At 41.3% G+C, this 13,089-nt stretch overlaps 1 protein-coding gene and 1 non-coding gene across 4 annotated transcripts in view; both read left to right on the top strand.

Moving 5' to 3' along the window:
• The first annotated feature begins 3,470 nt into the window (after positions 1–3,470).
• On the top strand, positions 3,471–3,574 carry LOC132674057 (U6 spliceosomal RNA). The gene has a single exon (XR_009608372.1). It is a non-coding gene; the product is annotated as a U6 spliceosomal RNA (small nuclear RNA).
• A 2,773-nt stretch (positions 3,575–6,347) lies between these two features.
• The window catches only part of PATJ (PATJ crumbs cell polarity complex component), a 361,686-nt gene continuing 354,944 nt past the window's right edge, over positions 6,348–13,089 (top strand). For all 3 annotated transcript variants that reach the window (XM_078451845.2, XM_078451844.2, XM_078451846.2), the window contains exon 1: positions 6,348–6,458. The gene's annotated coding sequence lies outside the window, so the exon portion shown is untranslated. The remainder of the gene's footprint in view (positions 6,459–13,089) is intronic.

Raw genomic sequence — 13,089 nt, 5'->3', positions numbered from 1 at the left:
CTTTCCTTTTTTTCTTTTCTTTCTTTCCCTCTCTTCCCCTCCATAGAGATATTTGTCAAGCATTTACTATGTACCCATCATTAGGCAAGACCTTACAGACTTAAAAAATGAAGAGACAAGAACCCAGTGATTTAAATACTTCATGTTTCCTAGGGGACAAGATAAACAGTTAAAGTACTATTTGATAATTGTTAATAGAAGCACATAGTAGTTACAGGGGCACCTGTGTGGCTCAGTTGGTTGAGTGTCTGACTCTTGATTTCTGCTCAGGTCATGATCTCGGGGTCATGAGGTCAAGTCCCGCATTGGGCTCAGCCTTAGGCCCAGTGTTGGATTCTGCACTGGGCCTGAAGTCTACTTAAAAAAAAAAAAAAAAAAAAAAAAAAAAAAATGCAGACTAGAAAACTTAACCATTAACTTTAAGTTAAAATAATACCAATAATATATGTAATATATGGCTCAACCCCCATCCTGAGATGAAATTTAGCAAAGGGGTTGAGGTCAAGGATTAGCTACACATATTAATTGCTACACATATTATCTGGTAATAAAATACCAGAATATCTATTACACATATTTTCTGGTAATAAAAGACAGTGATTTTGCATTTTGATTACCATTTTGATACTCTTTCAAAACATTCTTGTTTGATTTTCAAAATTCAATCTAAAGATAATCAGAAAGTAAAAGGAAGACTTTCTAGTCTGAGTTTATTGAAATTATAACAAAATTAGGTATTTTCCTTATGACTGCAGGAATATTGCTGGTATTTGTATTTGTACCATTTTTCATATAAATTTATGAAATCTATTAACTCTATTTATAGAGTTAAATATTTGAAAATACTTATCTTTGCTGATTAATCCCATCATAAAATCTATTTTTATGGTTCTAATGATTATCTTCATTCTCTTTTGCAATGTATAAACTGAAAAGAAGACAAGAGTCTCCCATGAAAAGTAAAGAAACAATACAAAATTTTTAACTCTTGAAATGATGGTACACTTAAAAATTCACTTTCTCAGGTTACTACGTGCGTTCTCCACCAACAATACAGATAAATAAACAAAAAAATTCACTTTCTCTTCTTACTGCCCCTTAATCTATTTTCTTGTGGCTCAGTAAAATACATTATTTCTTTGCATACATTGTCTCTGATCACATGATTACTACTTTTTCTAATTCAGCTAAGTTCTTAAATCTCAATGCCAAATTTCTTTGTCATGTAAGAATTATATAGAATTCTATAGAAAGCAAAAGACATGAATAGCAGTCTAATATGGAAATTGCTGTATAGAAGCATTAGGAAATGAGATTACCAGTGAAGCCTGAAGCAAAGTTACCCTGGGATTTAAGGGCTCTGTACATTGGATCTTTCCACCCCTAAGATTCTATCATAGACCTAATTACATTGACAGATAGTTTCACCCTTAGCAAAACTTTCTGAGGAAATCAACCTGGGGGCACCTGGCTGGCTCACTGAGTAGAGCATGTGACCCTTGATCCCAGGGTTGTGAGCTGGAACCCCACATTGGGTGTAGAGATTACTTAAAAAAAATAAAATCTTGGTGGGGGAGGGTAGGGAAGGAAACCAACCTGACTCCTGTTTCTGTGGTTAAGACAGAAACACTAAGAGATAAAAGATTGTTACCCCCCAAAAAATTTTCTTTTTCATTTGACTGTGATGGGCAATTTTTTCTCCCAGTGATAAATTCATAGTATCAAGGCTCTGGTAGTGGGTTTTTTTGTTTGTTTGTTTGTTTGTTTTTGTAGTTTTATTTATTTTTAGTAATCTCTACACCCAACATGGGGCTCGAAATCATGACCCCCAGATCAAGAGCAGCATGCCCCTCCCACTGAGTCAGCCAGGCGCCTCTAGGAGATATTTATTATGGTCAGCTGCATATTTGGAATTCTACCATATCCATGCTGCTGTCTCTCAAGTATTTCTGATTGTGTCCTCTCTTTGTGCACCAATCTAGCTGCCTACTATCCAATTAACTTTGACTCATCACTTCATAAGGCCTACTCTGTGCCAAGTATATTTCATCTTGAATGTCAAATGTAGGCTCTAAAACTGACTCTATCAGAGTCTGCTTCTCAAAAACCAGACCAGAATAAGTTGGCTTTTCTCTGTTTCACCACCCATATCCCTTCTATCAGGTTCAAAATTTAGAATCCTCTTTACATTTTATTTTTCTCCTTATTCTTCAGTAACTCCTTTATCTAATCAGTAAGTGACTGATATTTTTAAATGTTCATTTTTTTCAATCCTATATTCTTAACCCTATTTTGGGTTATTTATCCTTTCCCATTTACCTTGCTATCATGATTTCTTCCTTTCTCTCTCTCTTTTTATATATTTATTTATTTTTGAGAGAGAGGGAGAGTGCACAAGTTGGGGAGGGACAGAGAGAGAGAGACAGGGAGACACGTATCTGAAGCAGGCTCCACACTCTGAGCTGTCAGCACAGAGCCTGACAGTGGGCTCAAACCCACAAGCTTCAAGATCATGACTGGAGCTGAAGTCGGATGCTTAATCAACTGAGCCACCCAGGGGCCCCCCTCTCCTTTTTTTTTTTTTTTTTTTTTTTTTTTGGTTTAATGTTTATTTTATTTTATTTTTGAGAGAGAGCATGACTGAGGGAAGGGTGGAGAAAGAGGGGGACAGAGGACCTGAGGGGGGCTCTGAAGTGGGCTCCAACTCAAGAATAGTGGTTGAGATCAGACCTGAGGCGAAGTCTGATACTCAACAAACTGAGCCACCCAGGCACCCCCTTCCTCTTTGTGATCCTAGGCCGTCTCTCCAAGTTTGTCCATTCATTTTTTATACTGCTTCTGATTAATCTTTCATCAAAAAAAGAAAAACCTATATCATATTCAAAATCTTATTCAACATCCTATGTAAGTTCCTTGGCATTGTTGACCTCAAAAATAAAACGGCCAGTTATTTTGCTAGAAAATGTTTTTGTTTTGTTTCGTTTTCCAGAAATAGCAGAGGAATTGCAATTTGAGACCTGCAAGCTATGGCAAACCATAGTCAAATCAAGAGAACAAAAGAGATGAATGGTACTCTACAGAAAAATGAGAAAGTTGGGAGGGGTTGCTTTGAACAAAGGTCCATTGGAGAAGAATGGAGTTCAGGGTGGTGATGGTTTCTCATTAGTTGACTTGTGGCAGTTACTCATTGGCTGGGCTGTTGCTGGGTGAGGAGAAAATCTTCCTCTTGCTGAGGTAGTAAAGTAGGCTTCTTTGGAGGGTCTGGAATTGACCTTAAGTTGATAGGGCATGAGTGCTTCTTCTTCAGGTCTCTCAGCTCTATTTTAAATATTTCCTTTATTCAGTTACACAGTATTTAGCCAAAGGAGTTGAAAACTTATGTGCACCCAAAACCCTGCACATAGATGTTTATGGCAGCTTTATTCATACTTGCCAAAATATGGAAGCAATTAAGATGTCCTTTAGTGGGTGTGCACTCTTCAGCAGCACAAATTCTAAAATCAGAACAATAAAGAGAAAATTAGCATGGCCCTGTGCAAAGATGCCTTTAGTAGGTGAATATATAAACTGTGGTACATCCAGACAATGGAATATTATTTATTGCTTTAAAAAGAAAGAGCTGTAAAGCCATTCGAAAACATGGAAGAATCTCAAATGCTTATTTCGAAGTAAAAGAAGCCAGTGTAAAAAGGCTATATACTATTTGATTCCAACTATTGGACATTTTGGAAAAGGTGAAACTACGGAGAGAATAAAAAGATCAGAGGCAGTCAGGAGTTGGAGGTAGCGTGGGGAATGAATAGGCAGAGTACAAGAGGAATTTTAAGGCAGTGAAAATACTCTGCATGATACTATAACTGTCACGATGCATTGATTTAATACAATTATATATAAGTATATATGCTTATATTTATATAAATACTTATATTAATACTATACATGTCACAATGCATTTATTTAAACCCATAGAGGATACAATATCAAGAGTGAACCTTAATGTAAACAATGGACTTTGGGTGATTTTGATGGGTCAACCTTAATGTAAAAAATGGACTTTGGGTGATTTTGATGGGTCAATGGAGGTTCATTAATTGTAGCAGGTATACCATTCTGGTGGGGGATGTTGATACAGGAGAAGGCTATGCATGTGTGGAAGAGACATTTGGGAAATCTGTCTTCCTTTCAATTTTGCTGTGACCCTAAAAGTTCTTTTTTAAAAAGTCTTTAAAAGAATAGACACCAGTCATTAAATGTTAAAATAGATAAATTCTATTCAAAATTTTTTCAGTGGTTCTTTAATTTCTTAGAGATGAAGGATAAAGGATAAAATTCCCTAATGAGAATTAGAAGGGTTAAGTCACTTGCTAAAGTCACATATTTTCAGAAATGGTGGAGTCAGATTTCAAGCTCAGATCTTCTGATTGCACAGAGGTGTTCTTAAAAATTTTGTCTGTCTTCGTTATTCTATGAATAAGACACTGGAGGGTTCTAGGAGGTTAAAACAAACACAAACCAACTCAGTGCCAGAAAATGTTCACCATAGAGTAAGCTCCTTAAAAATTGCTGAATAAATTTTCATTGACTAAAGTGCAAAAAAAAAAAAAAAAAAATTTTTTTTAATTCCAGGAAAGAGTCAAAGGAAAGCTCACATTAACATAGAAATGTGGAGAAAATTAGATTAAATGTGGTTAGAGGGATGTTTGCTGGAGTAGTCATGGAGGCAGCTTCTCTTTAGAGTAGAGACTTGAGTCTAGCCCTGGGGGAATGGTGAGGCTTGCAGGACATTCCACCCTTGGGAAAGAATAGGAATAAGCAACAGAAAAGCCCTGGTGTGGTGATGCAAAGGCCATTACCAGACTTGTTTGGCCAGAGTAGGATCTTGGAGATGTTAAGTGGGAGAATAGAAGAGTCAGCAAGAGGGGGGAGAATTTAGAAGATCTTGCATGTTAAGAAGCTTGAACTTTGTTTCATGATCAATTCAAAGACATGTTATTTTTGGGGAAAGGGGAAATACATTCAAAACCACCATCACATGTTAGAGTGAGAAGAGACACAATGCTTGCAAAGTGATGCTTCAAGATTAATTGGTCCCCACCTGTATGCCGCACCAGTGCCTTGGGAAACATTACCTTCTCCATTTTACCTTAATCCCAAACACCTGTAAAAAAATCTGTTTAGGTCCTAACAGATGATTTCAACAAGCATAACCTCTTTATCTTCCAGAAGTTCTAGGTTCATTCTATTTGGTAATCTAAGTTACTGTATAAATTTATTTCCCTTAATAGTTAGTTCCTAAGAGGCAGGGCCATGCTGCAATTGTATATCTCTTTTTAGGAGGCCTAGGAAGCAATATATCCTTGAAAACAAGCAAACTAACAACACTATAAATTATATTACAACAAATGTTCTTATGTTGCAGGTGTTTTGTATATATACCTCATCTTCCTTGAGGACAGGTATCTCTTTTTTTTTTTTTTTTTAACATTGTGTAAGCACTGTGCCTAACAAACACCGCATTTATTCAATGAATACAGACCTGAAGACTGATTTTTATGGTTAATGCATGGACCTTATTATACAAAGTAAAAGGCCTATCATAAAAATTCTTAGTTACATTAAAGAGAGTGGAATAAAGACAGGAGAATTGCAGGTTTTACACAGATCTTTCTCAAAGTCAAGTTACGGTAACAAGAATAAGAACGTTAAGATGTCTAGTGAAGTCAACACTGGACCTAGAGTCAGACGATCCCATGTGGTCCCAAACTTTGGGCAAATCACGTAACCTATCAGGAGCGCAGTTCTTCCATCAATTTCTTCACGAAGGAAAATGAGATCTGTATAAGCTAGTGCCCGGCATATTGCAGGAATACTCCATATTCCTTTATTTCCCAACTAAATTTCCCCAGGTATACTTCTTAGAATTTAATGTTGGGTCAGACGATAAAGAAAACACAAGGAAGATACGACGAAACAGAAAGGAGAGGGACCATGGAAGACTCAGCCGGTCTGGCCAAGTTCTTTCATCATATCCTTCCATTTGCTCGACCTTGGGTCACGCTCTCCTCTTAGCCCTTCAACAACACCTGTCCCGCCGGATCTCCCCACCCCATTAGCGCCGACCGCCCCCACCACTTGGCATTTCACCTGCCCATGCGGCCCCCAGACCCCCCTTTTCCAGCATTTTTAACCCTCCCTCGCGCAGACGAACTCCACCTGCAGAAAACAGGGAAGCCCACCGCCCCCGCCCCCGCGCTCCCCTCCCGGGACTCGGCCTCCCAGTGCCCAGGCTCCCCCGCCCGCGCCACCCCGGCGCCCCGCCCCGGGCGGGGAGGGTCGGTGCGAGGGAAGGGCCTGCCAGGTGAGGCGCGGTCACCCAGGGCCTCTCACTTCCGCCCAGGTGAGGGAGGGCTGACGCCGAGCCGGCCCGCTCGCTCCCGCCCGCGCCGCTGCGGGACCAGGTAAAGCAGGGGTCCGGGCTGTGCGGGCGCGTGCGGTGCGGGGTGGTGGTCCCCGCGTCCAGAGGCCGGCGCGGGGCCGCTCGTCTTGCCGTGTGGAGCCCGCCTTCCCTGCAGCCGGCGCGCCCTCCGCCCGCCCTCCGGGAGGAGGTGCGCCCTGGAGACCCAGGGCGCTGCTGAGCGCCGCGCCAGGCCCGCGGAGGGTGCGGGGCGCCGTCCTCCCGCGCGGGGCCCTGGTGACCCCAACGTGGGCGTCCCCGCGGCTGGGTGCACAGCTCTCTGGGGGCACCCGGCCGCCGGCCGCGGTGCCGCCCCGCCTCAGCAGGCCCTGCCGGCCCTCAAATCTCGGCCCACTTCTGTTCCGGGATTGGCAGGGATCACAGTTTGCACCCAGATCGGTGCCTGCGCTTGGCCCCACAGCTGGGCGGAGTCTTCCTCCACTGGTGACGGTGAGAGGAGTGAACAGGTGGTGGCCTGCCACGGGGGTCCGGAGAGAAAGGGGGTTCCCAGATCTCGTCTGAGTGGACGACTTGGCCCTGGCCTCCTCTGGGTGCCCGGTGGTCACGTAGCCGCGTTCCCAGGACGGCGGTCAGGCTCGGGCTCTGCTAACCTCCCTTTTCAGATGGAAAGTACCGTGGCCTCCAGCCTTTGGGGGAATTTCTGGATTCCTGCTTTTAAGTCAAGCTCAGGAAAACATTTTCAAATCCTACCCCTTCCCCCACCCCAGGCGCCCCAGCCCGGCTAGCACACCTAGCAGGAGTGCCAAATTAATCTCCCCCAGGAGCGTTCGCTTGGCACTTTGTCGTATCTCCAGATGGTTCTTCTCACTTTGGATTCAAATTAGTTGTTTACTGGTTTGTCTCTGCGATTGAAAGAGTTCGACTTTCAGGGCCCTATGTCTCTAGCTAGCTTCTCAGCTGTATTTAGACTCTGGCCGTTGATAGCTATGCAACAAGCATGTGTTTCTTAAATTAATGAAGAAGCCTTCTGGAGACCTAGAAGAAGAAATCTCCGTTATGCCTAGAATGGTAACACCACATTCTAGGCTGTCTAAGCTCCTATTGGCTGCCAACTCATTTGTACACATTGTTTAAATTTTTGTTTTTTATTTTTTAATGTTACTTGTTTTTGAGAGAGAATCTGAAGCAGGCGCCCAGCTGTCAACACAGACCCAGACCCAAGGCTCGAACTCACAAACGGCAAGATGGTGACCTGAACCAACTGAGCCCCCCAGGCGCCCCTGTACACATCTTTTTTAGAAAAAAGCTAGTGGTTGTAAAAACTCAAATTGCTTCATTTTGCAGTATTGGAACCGGGGGATTGTGACTTTTAACTAAAATGAACTTGATGTTTCCCGGCCCCTGTGGCCTATATAAAGATTATTAAAAATTTAAAATAATTACAAAGTTAATTGTAACCAGAGCTGGAAGGTACTTTCTGAGATAGAATTTGCAAACTATTCTGAAGAGATTTGCTCTTGCTAATTGAGATCCTGTTAACAGTCACATAAGATGACCTTAGCATTAGAATAATAGTTGTGTTTAAAAATTGAAAAGAAATTGTACTAAGCTCTTATCTGTGTTTAATACCCTAAATACGTTCATTAGTTTCTAAGTGAACTCTACTCCCAAGATGGGGCCAAAACTCACCACCTGGAGAGATCAAGAGTTTCATGCTCTATATGATGAGCCAAAAATGCAACCCTAAAGGCCTAAGTTTAAGTCATGTATGAATATTAAACTATAAACATCCTATATGCATCATAGAAAATTGAAGAGGATTTTTATAAAAGGAAGTAAAAGCATACACAAACCCACCTACCACTGGAAGTAACCACTAATAAAATTATGGTATATTGTCTTTCAGTTAGTATTCTTAAAAAGGGAAACCTGTGTATTTTCCCATAGTGACTTCACTTTTGGAACCTTGTGATTCTGAGATGGGTTCAGCATTCAGTAATCCTTGTAATTGCATTTTTACTTATAGGCTTTTGGGGCGCATGGGTGGCTCAGTCGGTTAAGCATCCAACTTTGGCTCAGGTCATGATCTCATAGTGGCTTCCAGCCCCATGTTGCACTCTGTGCTGACAGCTCAGAGCCTGGAGCCTACTTTGGATTCTGTGTCTCCCTCTCTCTGCCCCTCCCCTGCTCACACTCTCTGTCTCTCTCAAAAAAGAAAACAAACAAACAAACATTAAAAACAAAACAAAACACCTTTGTTACTGGAGGTGCCTGGGTTGCTCAGTCTGTTAAGGGACGACTCTTCATTTCAGCTCTGGTCTTACCTCCCCCTCTCTTTGCCCCTCCCTTCCTCACATGCTCTCTTGCTCTCAAAAACAAACATTAAAAAAACCTAAAAAACATTTAATACTAGTCCTTAAACTAAACAACCAAGTATTCTGAGTTTACTTGCTTTGTTAAAGTGTAACAAAAATACATTAGGTTGGTGAAATCAAAATTGGGTTTAATTTGTAAAGATTTTGTTCATCTTGGTAGTGTATTTTTGAGAGAATCATTCCGCCTTTATATTGTTTGACCATTGCTATGTTTTTCTCATACTCTGATGTTTTTGTGTAGATTTGGATGCCTTTTTTAAGCCCTCATTTTAGGTTCTGGTGCAAATAGAAATTTAGAGCCTGTCAATACACTTTAGTCACTGAGATGGATCTATGCTGAACATGAAGGGCTCATTTCTGTTTTGCTGTGCACGACGGTGTAGACTGGATTTTGGAGACATGGTATTGAGTCCATTTACCATATAACTTGGCAAGTCACATATCCCTGGTCCTCTGTTTTCTCATCTGTAAATGATCTACCTCACTGAGCTTGGGGGAGGTTGAAATTAAATCCTTTTAAGAATGTGTCTTGTAAACCGTGAGCCATTATTTCCCCACTTTGTGCTCCTCCACTGTGATGTTTAATTCTGATAAAATTAGGGAGTTGTGCTATTTTTATTGGGAAGAACTGAAGGTTGTGAGTTACTTTGATAAAAGGCATAGAGACCATATTAGCTGTTAAATAAACATCTTTGCTAAAAACACTGTACAGGGATCTTTCTGAAAAGCCATAGGTTAAAACTGCTGTCAACATGGTTAGCTACTTGTACATGTGACTATTGGGCACTTCAGATAGGGCCATTTGGGATGGTGATGTAAATGTAAAAATGCACGTCAAATTTTGCAGGTTTGGTGTAAAAAAAAGAACTTGTTATATTTATATATTGAAATGTTTGTATATTTTGGGTGAAGCAAAATATATTATTAAAATTAATTTTCCCTGGGGCGCCTGGGTGGCTCAGTCAGTTGAGTGCCAGACTTTGGCTCAGGTCATGATCTTGTGGTTCATGAGTTCGAGCCCCACATGGGGCACACTGCTGTCAGTGCAGAGCCAGCTTCAGATTCTCTGTCCCCCCTCTCTGCCCCTGCCTCATTCGTGCTCTCTCAAAAATAAACATTAAAAAAAAATTAAAATTAACTTACCCTGTTGCTTTTAACATTTTTCCTGCAGCTACTAGAAAAATTTAAATATTTAAAAAAAAAAAGATTACTTATGTGGCTCACATTGTTTTTCTATTGAACAGCACTGGGTTAGGATTCAGTATGAGTATGTTTATCCTTAAGAGGGTTTAGTTGACTGAAGCACTTACATTCCTACCTATAAACAGTTTTTTTTAATTGCCAAGTTATGGGCCTTCCCACTCCCCCTCCTTGTATATATTGCATTAGTGAACATTTTTATAGTTTAGTCTTCTGAGAAATAACCATTAATGAGTATATAGCAAAATCTCAGCTACAATAGTTTTTTTGAAGCCCTTAAAATATCTTAAATAATTTTGGTTGAAAAGAGATGTTAATAACAATAGTAGCTCTTATTCATTGAATGTACACTGTGTGCCAGGCTGAATGTTTTACAATACCTTATTTAGTCCTTCCAACTGTACATATGTAGTAGTTTTCATTAACTATTTTACAAATGAGGAATCTGAAGTATAGGGAAATTTAAACAACTGGCATAAGAACACAGAGCTGGTCCCAGCAGTAGAAACCAGGTCTCCATGATTTCAAAGTTCATAGGCTATAGAATCTTATTTTATGCATTGGTTATCGGATCAATACTGGAAAGGAGTATATTATTGAGGTAGGTATTTAGCTTCATCCTGTTTTTGTGTTTGTCACCAGTAGGAAACCATCCAAATACCCATCCACAGGAGATTGGGTGAAGAAATCATGGATTCCTAGAGTGGAATACTATATAGTAGTTATAGTAAATGAAAAGAAGCTATGTGTATCATCATGACTAATTTTATTTTATTTTTAGAAGACAAAGCTTGTGGTCAGAAAGGAGGCATTTTTATTTATATCTTTAAATTTTATTTATTTTTATTTTAGAGAGTGTGCACGAGTGAGGGAGAGGGGCAGAGAGAGAGAGAGAAATAGAATCTCAAGCAGGCTCCCCGTTCAGTGCAGAACCTGATGTGGAATCAAGCCCCATGACCCTGGGATCATGACCTGAGCCGAAATCAAGAGTGGGCTGCTCAGCTGACTTGAGCCACCCAGGTGCTCCATGACTAAATCTTAACGTTTGTAAAGTTAAGGTAAAACAAATTGCTGCAGGATAAATGTACAGTACGTTCACCATTTATATAGTTTAAAAACCATCGAACAGTAATGTTGTAAACAAACATGTTTACATGTAGTGTGTGTTTAAGAATTTCAGATTTGGGGTGCCTATGGTCCAGGTCATGATCTCATGGTGAGTTCGAGACCCGCGTCAGGCTCTGTGCTGACAGGTCAGAGCCTGGAGCCTACTTTGGATTCTGTGTCTCCCACTGTCTCTGCCCCTCCCCCACTGTGCTCTGTCTCTTATCTCTCTCTCTCTCAAAAATAAGCATAAAAGAAAAATCTTTAAAGAATTTCAGACTTGAGGGGTGCCTGAGTGGCTCAGTCGGTTAAGCGTCCGACTTCAACTCAGGTCATGATCTCATGGTTCACGGGTTTGAGCCCTGCATCGGGCTCTGTACTGACAGTTCAGAGCCTGGAGCCTGCTTTAGATTCTGTGCTTCCCTGTCTCTCTGGTCCTCCCTGACTCATGCTGTTTCTCTCAGTGGGAGCATTTGGATGGCTCAGTCAGTTAAGCCACCAACTCTTGGTTTCTGCTCAGGTCATGATGTTTCACAGTTTGTGAGACTGATCCCCACGTTGGGCTCTGCACTGACAGCAGGGAGCCTGCTTGGGATTCATTCTCTCTCCCTCTCTCCCCCTCTCTCCCCCTCTCTCCCCCTCTCTCCCCCTCTCTCCCCCTCTCCCCCCCTCTCCCCCCCTCTCCCCCCCTCTCCCCTTCTCCCCTTCTCCCTCTCCCCCTCTCCCCCTCTCCCCCTCTCCCCCTCTCCCCCTCTCCCCCTCTCCCCCTCTCCCCCTCTCCCCCTCTCCCCCTCTCCCTCTCTCCCTCTGCCTCTTCCCCGCATGTGCAAGCTTTCTCTCAAAATAAATAAACTTTAAAAACAAAACAAAAATTAGTAAAATTTCCATGAGATGAGCATTCTCTTATGTTGGCCTTACTCGAAAAACAAAACCAGAGTCCCGTACTTTTGGCGTTTTGCACATCTTGCCTAGCTGGTAGGTAGCTTTCAGGTGCAGAACGTTTTTCATTTAGCTTTGGCCACTAACTGATGGGCATGACTTTGACAATAGGGACAGGGTGGGGCTTCTGCCTTGAGTAGGGTAGTCGGTACCCTAGGAGTTACTTTCTGGAGATTTTAATGAAGCTCCCAGGCAGAGCATGGTAGGAGAGGAAGGTGAGTTGGGGGGTACATTGACAGACATTTTCTCTCTGTTGTGAAATATCTGACTCCTGTTTTTAAAATCATTAACAGTTGACCTTCCCTCCTCCCAAGGTGAAATTTCCCCTTTGTTGTTTTGAAATTGTAGGAAGGTTTCTGCATCTGCAATATGGGGCGATAATACTACGTTGTTAATTAAGATAAATGAGATGTTTTACAGAATGAAAGGCCTTGGATTTGGTGCATAGTAAACACCAAAAGTTGAGTTACCTGATTTAGTGACTGATAAAATGGATTGGGAAAAAGGTCAGGAGGAAAAGGGAGGGTGAACATTGGTGGGACGGGTGTCCAAAGCCTAGTTTTGTCTATTTCACAATTTGCTGCGACTGTTTTGAGTATCCCAAGCATGTCAAAAATGCCACGACCATATTTCTGGAGAGAAAGGCATACAGCCTACAGTGTGGGGAGAATTGAACAGATTATTTGAGGTGGAAACTAATCATTTATGAATGCCTGGGTCTTTTCAGTGAGGGACTGGCTATACAGAGATCCATAAGGGTGAACATTGCCCTGATTTGGTTTTTCTTGTTTTTGTCAATTATTAGAGAAAACTGCCACCATCAGAAATACAAAAGCGTACTATAAAACAGTTTAACTTCACTCTCACACGATAGCCAATCACAGAGAGTATTGATATGCATTGATTAACTGAATAGTTCAATAAGAAAATTAGTATATCGCCAGCTGAATAATTCTGGAGAACTGACTCAATTTTCAGTTCTGATTCTGAGTTTAACATGGTATCATTTATCTTCAACTTCTATATATTCTGAATAGCATTAAATGGACTTAATTA

Source organism: Panthera onca, chromosome C1 (genome assembly GCF_046562875.1).
Source record: "Panthera onca isolate mPanOnc1 chromosome C1, mPanOnc1 haplotype 2, whole genome shotgun sequence".
NCBI classification, from domain to species: domain Eukaryota; kingdom Metazoa; phylum Chordata; class Mammalia; order Carnivora; family Felidae; genus Panthera; species Panthera onca.
Note: the sequence above shows the minus strand (reverse complement) of the source record. Positions and strands in the feature narration are given on the sequence as shown.